This window comes from Manis pentadactyla, chromosome 2 (assembly GCF_030020395.1).
Source record: "Manis pentadactyla isolate mManPen7 chromosome 2, mManPen7.hap1, whole genome shotgun sequence".
Lineage (NCBI taxonomy): Eukaryota > Metazoa > Chordata > Mammalia > Pholidota > Manidae > Manis > Manis pentadactyla.
The window spans coordinates 220,182,900-220,195,012 of NC_080020.1; the positions used below are offsets into that span (position 1 = coordinate 220,182,900).

The 12,113-nt window shown below is 38.4% G+C and overlaps 1 protein-coding gene across 1 annotated transcript in view; it reads right to left on the minus strand.

Annotated features, from left to right (window-relative positions):
- Positions 1-961: 961 nt before the first annotated feature.
- The window catches only part of TDRD15 (tudor domain containing 15), a 99,123-nt gene continuing 87,971 nt past the window's right edge, over positions 962-12,113 (minus strand). The window contains exon 4 of the transcript XR_008995933.1: positions 962-1,040. The gene's annotated coding sequence lies outside the window, so the exon portion shown is untranslated. The remainder of the gene's footprint in view (positions 1,041-12,113) is intronic.

Genomic DNA, 12,113 nt, shown 5'->3' on the forward strand with positions numbered 1-12,113 from the left:
ACTGCCGAACCAACCACCCCAACACTTAATGGCTTATTAGTTTTACAAATCTGTAATACGTGCAGGGCTTGGTGGGGATGGCTTTTCTCTTCTCTAGTGCTGCATGGCCAAGGGTAAAGAACCTGCTTTTGATTTTGGGTGTGTGTGTGTGTGTCTGTGTGTGTGTATGCTGAGAATACATATAATTAACTCTCAGCAAATATCAAGTATACAATACATTAGTAACTATAGTCATAATTAGATCTGAACATTAGTTCTCCAGAACTTATTCTTTCTGCATAACTGAAATTCTGTACCTTTTTGATCACCATGTCCCCATTTCCCACCTGCCTGCTCCTGACAACCACCATTCTACTCTGCTTTCCTGAGTTCAACTTTTTTAGATCTCACATATAAGTGAGATCATGCAGTATTTGTCTTTCTGTATCTGTCTTAATTCACTTAATCTAATGTCCTCCAGGTCCGCCCATGTTGTTGCAAATGGCAGGACTTCTTTAAAACTGACAATATTCCACTGTATATATCCATTTTCTTTATCCATTAATCCATTGATGGACTAAGTTTTTCCCTTATCTTGGCTATTGTAATACTACAATGAACATGGCAATATCAGACAGACATCTTTTTGAGGGTGACAAATATGGTAATTAGCTTGATTGTAATCATTTCACATTGTATATGTATGTAACATCACATTTTATACCTTAAGTATACATAATTTGTATTTGTCAATTATACCTCAATAATGCAGGGGGAAAAATAAAGGACCAACTTTCAAGATGGCTCACTCATCTCAAAAGTATGCATGGGCAAGTTGGTGCTGTCAACTGGGAGCTCAGCCACGGCTGGGAGCCAGGGGCCTTCGTTCTTCACCTTGTGACCCACACTCTACACCCTGCTTGTACTTCTTCACAGCATGGTGACTGGGTTCCAAGAGAAAGCATACCAAGATAACCTGGAGGTGACCCACACTCTACACCCTGCTTGTACTTTTTCACAGCATGGTGGCTGGGTTCCAAGTGAAGGCATACCAAGATAACCTGGAAGAAATGAATGGCATTTTTTGTGACTTGGCTTTTAAAGTCATATAACATCATTGTTGCTAAATTGTTACATCAGTGTAATCACAAAGTTCCTCCCAATTTCAAGTACAAGAGACATTAATTGCATCCCTTAATGAGGAGTAGCAAAGTTCTGGAAGAGCATGTTGGGCAGGGACTACCACTGTGGTTATCTTTGGAAAACACAATCCACCATAATTAATCTAATTTATAAACTTAAGAACTTCACAGAATTAGAAGAAGTTACAGACTAGGCAAAGATTTGCTACTAGGTGAACACATGCTATTATAAAATATATATCTACAACATACAAAGAGCCTATACAAATAAATAAGCCAGTGGCAGAAAAAAACAGTAGAAAATACAAATAGACTTCCCTCAGAACAGGAAATCCAAACAGTAAAAATAGGAAAATGTGCTCAACCTCAGTAATAGCAGTAATGTGGGAAGTTTAAACTATAGCAATGAGAAACTATTTCAAATACACCAGATTGGCAAAACTTCTAAAGGCAATGTTAGTGATGGCAATGAAGTGAAGCAACTAGAAATCTCATATATTATTGGTCAGAGTTTCAGTAACTACTCTGAGTGCTAGCCAACATCTGGTAAAGTTTATGATGTATGTGACCTATGATTCAATTCCATTTCTAGGTTTACACCTTAAAGTAATATCACTTATATTCACTAGGAGACAAGTTTAAAGAAGAATATTTTTTGTAATATTATTTGTGTAGTAAAAAATTAAAACAATGCAAAAGAGAATGGTTATAATAATTGTGTGTTAGTTAAAATAATGAACTAACTATAACATATCAAAATAGATGAAAGAACATAATAGATAAAAGCAAATTGCCAAATGGTATGTCATTTGTATGAAGTTTTTAAACATTAAAAAATAATCCTATGCACTGTTTATGGAAACATAGAAAGGTTGAAAAGCATGAAACCACATATGGTCTTATTAAACACAAAATTCAGAAGATAAATTACTACAGGAAAAGGAGGAAAAAAGGATGCAGAATAGAATTAGTGCGTGGTACCCAGTAGTCTTCAACTTCATACAAAACGTCTTAGTATTTTAAAATCAGAGGCAAATATGGCAAACTTTTAATATTGGCCAGTATATGTTTATTATCCTCAAGCATAAAGTTTTGTATGTTTGCAATGTATCTTAACATAGTCATTATGTTTCATACCAGAGTTAGACAGAATGAACCTTACAGCTAAAACTCAACAGTCCTTTTCTACCATGGGCCAAAACTCATGTTCCAGTTGTAGAAACTTCTGTCCAGAAAGATGACTAGACTTCCTTAAAGCTACAAAGTGAATTATTAACATAAATGGAATAAGTACAGTCTCATTAATATAAATGGAATAAGATAAACCATTTTTCCTCTACACCTTACTCTTGAGGAGGATTTTAAAGTGGGATCTTGGCTGTATCTGCCTGACCCTGACAGAATTGACAAGTGTGACAATTCCTTTAAAGCAATTCAGAAGGGGAAAGGGCAACTAGATGAGCCTTCATACCTGGGCAGAAGGAAGGATTATAAATCTAGGTGTAACACTGCCTAAGACCCCACTATTAAAGAATCATTCTTTTGACTTCAGCATTATCTTCTCCACTAAATTCTATTAGAAAAGGGAAATACCTACAGGAGATCTCAGGCTTTCAATCCTCAAAGTGTGCTGAGAATGATTCAGAACTGATGACTTCTAGGGGAAAAGAGGTGCAGGAGTAGAATCCCCATATAGTCACTTGGCATTATGCTAAAAACCCATTCATTTTAACTAAGCTCAAACCATTCAGGGACATCCTCTGAACAGAGAGAAAATGACAAGAGACTGATCACAATATGAACAGAAACCAGATTGTATTTCTAGGCAAACACTTAAAATTTTGAAGTCTTATAAACAATTTAAGTAGTCTAATACTCATTAACTTTAATGTATTCCCCACAACTGCGTCCATGAAATAGTAGTTAAACTGTTTCCTTCTATATGTACTTTTTTACCTTAATAAAGCTTTAAGTCTTCTTGTGAGCAGCATCATTTATGATGCAAAATAGGCCTTCTTGGGCAGAACAAAACTTCTCAAAATATTAGAACACAAAGGCAATCTCCCAGTTTCCTGTCTGACCAAAAGCTGCCTAAATTCCTGGCTGGAATCATGGGTTTCTTTTTTTTTATTAAGGTATTGTTGATATACACTCTAATGAAGGTTTCACATGAAAAAACAATGTGGTTACTACATTCACCCATGTTATCGTGTCCTGCCCACACCCCATGGCAGTCACTGCCCAGTAACATGCCACAGAGTCACTATTTGCCTTCTCTGTGCTGGATTGTCTCGCCCATGATTCACCACACAGCATGTGTGCCAGTCATAATACCCCTCAGTCCCCTCTTCCCTCCCTCCCCACCCACCCGCTCCCAACACTTCCCTTTGGCAACTGCTAGTCCCTTCCTGGAGTCTGTGAAACTGTTGCTGTTTTGTTCCTTCAGTTTCATTTCATTGTTATACTCAGCAAGTGAGAAAAATCATTTGATACATGTCTTTCTCCACCTGGCTTATTTCACTCAGCATAATATCCTCCAGCTCCATCCATGTTGTTGCAAATGTAGGATTTGTTCCTTTCTTATGGCTGAATAGTATTCCCATGTGTATATGTACCACCTCTTCTTTATCCAGTCATCTACTGATGGAGACTTAGGTGGCTTCCATTTATTGGCTATTGTAAATAGTGCTACAATAAACATAGGGGTGCATATGTCTTTTTGAATCTAAGAAGTTGTTTTCCTTGGGTAAATTCCTAGGAGTGGAGTTACCCAGTCAAATGGTATTTCTATTTTTACTTTTTTGAGGAACCTCCATTCTGCTTTCCACAATGGTTGAACTAGTTTACATTCCCACCAGCAGTGTAGGAGGGCTCCCCTCTCTCCACATTCTCACCAGCATTTGTTGTTCCCAGTCTTTTCTATCTTGGCCATCCTAACTGGTGTGAGGTGATTATCTCATTGTGGTTTTAATTTGCATTTCCCTGATGATTACCTATGTGGAGCATCTTTTCATGTGTCTGTGGCCATCTCAATTTCTTCTTTGAAGAACTTTCTGTTCATATCATCTGCCCATTTTTTAATAGGGTCATTTGATTTTTGGGTGTTGAAGCATGTGAGTTCTTTATATATTTTGGATGTTAACCCCTTGTTGGAAATGTCATTTACAAATATATTCTCCCATATTGTAGGATACATTTCTGTTCTGCTGACAGTGTTCTCTGCTGTACAGAAGCTTTTTAGCATGATGTAGTCCCATTTGTTCCTTTTTTGTTTCCCTTGCCCAAGGAGATGCGTTCAGGAAAAAGTTGCTAATGCTTACATTCAAGAGATTTTTGTGTATGTTTTCTTCTAAGAGCTTTATGGTTTCATAACTTATATTCAGGTCTTTGATCCATTTGGAGTTTACTTTTGTGTACAGGGTTAGACAGTAATCCAGTTTCATTCTCTTGCATGTAGCTGTCCAGTTTTGCCAACACCAGTTGTTGAAGAGGCTGTCATTTCACCATTGTATATCCATGGTTCCTTTATTGTATATTACTTGAGCATATATGCTTGGGTTTACATCTGGACTCTCTAGTCTGTTCCATTGGTCTATGGGTCTGCTCTTGTGCCAGTACTAAATTGTCTTGCTTACTATAGCTTTGTAGTAGAGCTTGAAGTCAGGGAGTGTAATCCCCCCACTTTATTCTTCCTTCTCAGGATTGCTTTGGCAATTTGGGGTCTTTGGTGGTTCCATATGAATTTTTGAAATATTTGTTCCAGTTCATTGAAGAATGCTGTTGGTAATTTGATAGAGATTGCATCGAATCCATATATTGCTTTAGGCAGGATGGCCATTTTGACAATATTAATTCTTCCTATCCATGAGCACAGGATGTGTTTCTATTTATTAGTACCTTCTTTAATTTCTCTCATGAGTGTCCTATAGTTTTCAAAGTATAAGTCTTTCACTTCCTTGGTTAGGTTTATTCCTAGGTATTTTGTTCTTTTTGATGCAATTATGAATGGAATTGTTTCCTGATTTCTCTTTCTGCTAGTTCATCATTTGTGATAGGAATTCAACAGATTTCTGCATATTAATTTTGTATCCTGCAACTTTGCTGAATTCAGGTATTAGATCTGGTACTTTTGTATTGGATTATTTAGGGCTTATGTACAATATCATGTCATCTACAAACAGTGACAGTTTAACTTCTTTACCAATCTGGATGCCTTTTATTTTTTTGTGTTGTGTGATTGCTGTGGTGAGGACTTTAAGGACTATGGTGAATGAAAGTAGGGAGAGTGGGCATCCTTGTCTTGTACCTGATCTTAAAGGACAAGCTTTCAGCTCTCACTGTTAAGTATGATGTTGGCTGTGGTTTTGTCATATATGGCCTTTATTATGTTGAGGTACTTGCTCTCTATTCCTATTTTGTTGAGAGTTCTTATCATGAATGGATGTTGAATTTTGTCAAATGCTTTTTTGGCATCTACGAAGATGATCATGTGGTTTTTGTCCTTCTTTTTGTTGATGTGGTGGTGGATGATGTTAATGGATTTTCTAATATTGTACCATCCTTGCATCCCTGAAATGAATTCTACTTGTTCATGATGGATAATCTTTTTGATGGATTTTTTAATTTGGTTTGCTAATATTTGGTTGACCATTTTTGCTTCTATGTTCATCAAGGATACTGGTCTGTAATTTTCTTTTTCCACGTTGTCTTTGCCTGGTTTTGGTATTAGGGTGATGCTAGCCTCATAGAATGAGTTTGGAAGTATTCCCTCCTCTTCTACTTTTTGGAAAACTTTAAGGAGAATGAGTATTAGATCTTCACTAAATGTTCGATAAAATTCAGCAGTGAAGCCAACTGGTCTAGGTGTTTTATTCTTAGGTAGTATTTTATTAAAAATTCAATTTTGTTCCTAGTAATTAGTCTGCTCAGATATTCTGTTTCTTTCTGGGTCAGCCTTGGAAGGTTGAATTTTTCTAGAAAGTTGTCCATTTCTTCTAGGCTATCCAGTTTGTTAGCATATAATTTTTCATAGTATTCTCTCATAATTCTTTGTATTTCTGTGGTGTCCGTAGTGATTCTTCTTTCTCATTTCTGATTCTGTTTATGTGTGTAGATTCTTTTTTTATTGACAAGGACTTATTTTCTCAAAGAACAGCTCCTGCTTTCATTGATTCTTTCTGTTTTATATTTCTCGATTTTATTTATTTATGATCTCATCTTTACTATGTCCTTCCTTCTTCTGAGTTTGGGCCTCATTTGTTATTCTTTTTCTAGTTTCATTAACTGTGAGTTTAGTCTGTTCATATGGGATTATTTTTCTTTGCTGAGGCAGGCCTGTATTGCAACATACTTCCCTCTCAGCACAGCCTTCGTTGTATCCCACAGATTATGCAGTGTTGAATTATTGTTGTCATTTGTCTCCATATATTGCTTGATCTCTGTTTTTATTTGGTCATTGATCCATTGGTTATTTACGAGCATTTATTAAGCCTCCATGTGTTTGTGGGATTTTTCATTTTCTTTCCATAATTTATTTCTAGTTTCATACCTTTGTGGTCTGAGAAGCTGGTTGGTACAATTTCAATCCTTTTGAATTTACTAAGGCTCTTTTTGTGGCCTAGTATATGATCTATTCTTGAAAATATTGCATGTGCTCTTGAGAAGAATGTGTATTCTGCTGCTTTTGGGTGGAGAGTTCTGTAGATGTCTGTTAGGTCCATCTGTTTTAATGGGTTGCTCAGTGCCTCTGTCTCCTTACTTATTTTCTGTCTGGTTGACCTGTCCTTTAGAGTGAGTGGAGTGTTGAAGTCTCCTAGAATGAATGCTTTGCATTTTATGTCCCCTTTTAATTCTGTTAGTATTTGTTTCTCATATGTAGGTGCTCCTGTGTTGGGTGCACAGGTATTTCTAATGGTTATATCTTCTTGTTGGATTGACCCCTTTATCATTATGTAATGTACTTCTTTGTCTCTTGTGACTTTCTTTGTTTTGAAGTCTATTTTGTCTGATACAAGTACTGCAACTCCCGCTTTTTTCTCCCTATTTGTTGCATGAAATATCTCTCTCCATCCCTTCACTTTTAGTCTGTGTATGTCTTTGAGTTTGAAGTGAGTCTCTTGTAGGCAGCATATAGTTGGGTCTTGTTTTTTTATCCATTCAGTGACTCTATGTCTTTTGATCGGTGCATTCAGATCATTTATATTTAGGGTGATTATCAATAGGTATGGAGTTATTGCCATTGTATGCTTTAGATTCGTGGTTACCAAAGGTTCAAGGGTAACTTTGTTTCTATCTAAGAGTCTGACTTAACTCACTTAGTATGCTATTACAAACACAATCTAAAGGTGTTTTTCCCTCCTTTTCTTCTGCCTCCATTCTTTATATATTAGGTATCATATTCTGTACTCTTTGTCTACCTCTTTGTATTACCTCTGGTGACAGTTATTTAACCTTAGGAACACTTCCATCTATAGCAGCCCCTCCAAAATACACTGTAGAGATGGTTTGTGGGAGGTAAATTCTCTCATCTTTTGCTTATCCAGAAATTGTTTAATCCCTCCTTTAAATTTAAATGATAATCTTGCCAGATAAAGTATTCTTGGTGAGGCCCTTCTCCTTCATTGCACTAAATATATCATGCCACTCCCTTCTGGCCTGCAAGGTTTTTGGTGAGAAATCTGATAAGAGTCTGATGGGCTTTCTTTTGTATATGATCTTTTTTCTCTTTGGCTGCTTTTAATTGCCTGTTCTTATCCTTGATCTTTGCCATTTTAATTACTATGTGTCTTGGTGTTGTCTTCCTTGGGTCCCTTGTGTTGGGAGATCTGTGCACCTCCATGGCCTGAGAAACTATCTCCTTCCCCAGATTGGGGAGTTTTTCAGCAATTACTTCCTTAAAGACACTTTCTATCCTTTTTTCTGTCTTCTTCTACTTCTTGTACCCCTATAATACAAATATTGTTCTGTTTGGATTGGTCACACAGTTCTCTCATTATTCTTTCATTCCTAGTGATCCTTTCTTCGCTCTGTACCTCAGCTTCTTTGTATTCCTCTTCTCTAATTTCTATTTCATTTGTTGTCTCCTCCACTGTATCTAATCTGCTTTTAATACCCTCCATTGTGTTCCTCAATGAATGGATCTCTGTCCTAAATTCATTTCTGGGTTCTTGAATATTTTTCTGTACCTCCAGCAGCATGTTTATGATTTTTATTTTGAAATCTCTTTCAGGAAGATTGATTAGTTCAGTCTCACTCATCTCTTTTTCTGGTGTTGAGATTTTGCTTTGAACCAGGTTCCTTTGACGTTTCATATTTGTATGTGGAAACCTCTGGTGCCCATAAGCTCTACTCTGTGGAGCTGCTCAGCCCCTGGAGTGATGTTGGGGGGTCACAGGGGAATGGTGGTGGTGCCTGGGGGGAGGAAAGACCTGTTTCCTGATTCCCAGCTACTATGCCTGTCCCCACTGCCAGAACCAGTGGGCCAAACACACAGGTGTAAGCCTCTATGCTTTGCATTTGCAGCTGCTATAGGCGGGGCTTCCCTCTGGCTGGCCTGATCCCAGGGCACAGTTTGCTGGTTTGTGAGCCAGATGCAGGCTGGCAGAGAGGAAGGTGCAGCAGGATACGTATCATGGAGGGGGGCAGGGGGCCTTGGAGATGTGTAGCCAGCCAGTGGGATGGAGTGCCTGAAGATCACTAAAGTTCCCAATCTGCTGGGGAGAATGCACCAGGACAATTTTGTCTACCTGTCCTTTCTCCTGAGCAGTAAGCTCTGTGCAATCCTTGCCCCTTTAGAAGTCCTCTTGCTTTTAGGAAATCTCTCAGAGACTGCCCACCCAGATCAGCCAGATCAGGATCCATTTTTCACGAGCAGCTGGAATCTCAGTCTCTCCAGGTATTCTGCCTGTCTTAACTTTCCAACCCAACTAATCACCAGAGCACCATGCGATGTAGGTTCATCCTCTCAGAGCACATCTCCAGGGCTATGTGCTCAGCAGTTCCAGGCCTCCACTCCCTCCTTGCTCTGTTTCTCTTCCTTCTGCCGGTGAGCTGGCATGGGGGAAAGGCTTGGGTCCCCCCCACCCCCGGTCACAGCTTTGGTACGTTAACCTGTTTCGTGAGGTCTGTTCTTTCCTCCAGGTATATGCAGTCTGGCTCAGCTTTCTTTCCTGTTGCTCTTTCAAGATTAGTTGTATTAATTACATTTTCATATTATGTGTGTTTTAGGAGGAGGTCTCTGTCTCACCTCTCACACCATCATCTTTAATCCCCCCTGGAATCCTAGGTTTCTTAAGGACAGTACCTATCCCTACAAACATCTACTATCTAATGGCCAAATATCCAACCAGCATGTGGCTTCACAAAAAGGAGACCAGTTGATTTGGGATGCACCCCTCACTCTGAAATAAATCACTAAGTGACCTTGGCCAAGTCATGGTAGCCTCCCTGAACTCTTCTCTTCACCTGTCAAATTGGCATCATGATACCAACATATCCTACACAGGGCTTTCAAAGTTTACATAATAAGACAGGATTTTGAAATATTACTGTCTCTGCAAGTGTCTGGAGATAGCAAATGTTCTACTTTAGTGTTAATATACTCCACATGTAGCCAGGTCAGTCAGAAAATGAGAAAGGGAGAGAAGGAGAGAAAGCAGACCATGGAGGCTACTCAGATCTTTCCTCTGTCACCAAGGTACCATCTCATTAATCTATCCTCCCCATCCTTCATATCTTGCTCAAGACAGTATCAGTTACTCTGCAAGTAAGGGCTTCCATTGTCAGTGGCCCAATTCTCCCACTCCCTTTATTTCTCAAGCTACTTCATTTTCACAGAAACTCTAGGACTTACCTTTTATATCACACACTTTCCCCCTCTTTTTACTATCAATGTTCATCACCTTAACCCAAGGGGAGGTTCTTCACACTTAGATAGAAACTGTTTTTATTTTAAAAGAATTATAAGAATGCTGAAACAGATCTTGTAACTATTCAATCCAATGTCAAAACTAAGTATTTTCCTGGGTTTTCTTCATCTGCATTCCAGATTAAATAACATACTATGCGTTCTTCTCCACTGTGTTTTCACATATACTTGCAATAAGCCTAAGACTGATAAAGAAAAGCTGAGGCACCATTCACTTACAAGGTTTCCCCCTTGGAGCAAAGAACATCATTCCCTTCACACGACTTTGTACCACTCTCCTTAAACAGGTCCTCACCTCACATGCACGTGGATGGCACTCTCATCCTCTGCTCCACAGCAATGGTGTTCATTTTTCTACATGAAAAGGTGATTTAAATTTCTAGTCTGATTCTCATAAACATTCAGCAAACTCTTCCTATGATATTTGACCCTCATACTGAGAAGTCATGCCCTGGCATATTTTAATCAGTTAAGGTAAATTGACAGGTAATCTGATGCTTTACTTCTTGCTAAATTTATAACATAATTTCTTTGAAATTGGTCTCTTCAGTTTAAAAAAGTCACTTGATCTTGATCTTCTTTTTATTTTGGTATCATTAATCTACAATTACAGAAATAACATTATGTTTACTAGGTTCCCCCCTTCACCAAGTCCCCCCCACATACCCCTTCACAGTCACTGTCCATCTGCATAGTAAGATGCTGTAAAATCACTACTTGTCTTCTCTGTGTTGCGCAGCCCTCCCCATGCCCCCCATGCACTATACATGTTAATCGTAATGCCCTCTTTCTTTTTCCCCCGCCCTTGTCCCTCCCTTCCCACCCATCCTCCCCAGTCCCTTTCCCTTTGGTAACTGTTAGTCCATTCTTGGGTTCTGTGATTCTGTTGCTGTTTTGTTCCTTCAGTTTTCCTTTGTTCTTATACTCCACATATGAGTGAGATCATTTGGTACTTGTCTTTCTCTGCCTGGCTTATTTCACTGAGCATAATACCCTCTGGCTCCATCCATGTTGTTGCAAATGGTAGGATCTGTTTTTTTTCTTATGGCTGCGTAATATTCCATTGTGTATATGTACCACATCTTCTTTATCATTCACCTACTGATGGACATTTAGATTGCTTCCATATCTTGGCTATTGTAAACAGTGCAACGATAAACATAGGAGTGCATCTGTCTTTTTCAAACTGGAGTGCTGCATTCTTAGGGTAAATTCCTAGAAGTGGAATTCCTGGGTCAAATGATATTTCTATTTTGAGCATTCTGAGGAACCTCCATACTGCTTTCCACAATGGTTGAAGTAGTTTACATTCCCACCAGCAGTGTAGGAGGGTTCCCCTTTCTCCACAACCTCGCCAACATTTGCTGTTGTTGGCATTGATCTTGATCTTTTGAATTCTCTTTAATGTAAAATGCAGACTAATCTGCAAGAAATTTAAAGATTGAAGTATGTCAAAGGTGAGATAGATGCTGCACTTTAAGTGATACAATAATTATTTTTATCACATCACCTATATTTCACTAAAGGAATATAAAAAACAGGAGATAATTACTGTTAAGTAGAGAGCTTTTATTTTCTATATGACAGACTCTTTTGATATTTCTATCACAGCTTCCAAATAGAAGCAAGTGACTATATACCTGATTTTACAAATGTTAGTCTCAGGTCTCTAAAGGAACTACTGTAAATATTTGGTGACCATGCATAATGTGCCAGTTACTGTGCTCAGCTGGTGACAAGGTGGTGAGGAAGGTAGTGTTTCTAGGCTCAGGCATCTTACAGTCTGGTGGAGGGATACAGTCATAAAACAATTATAATTCTGTATGATAAATGCTCTTCTAAAAAGTAGGACACAAGTAAGGGATCCTAACCCAAAATGGTCATGAAATCAGAAAGCATTAGTAGTCACTTTTAAGGAATGGGGAAGAGATGAAGGTAACAGAGTAATATGGGAGTCCTTATCTGTTATAGTAAGGTCTGGGCTTTGCCTTTAAAGCAATGTAAAGTTAACACAGAATTTTTAGGCAGGGGGTGAGCATAATCAGATTGTGAAAGATGGTTCTCTC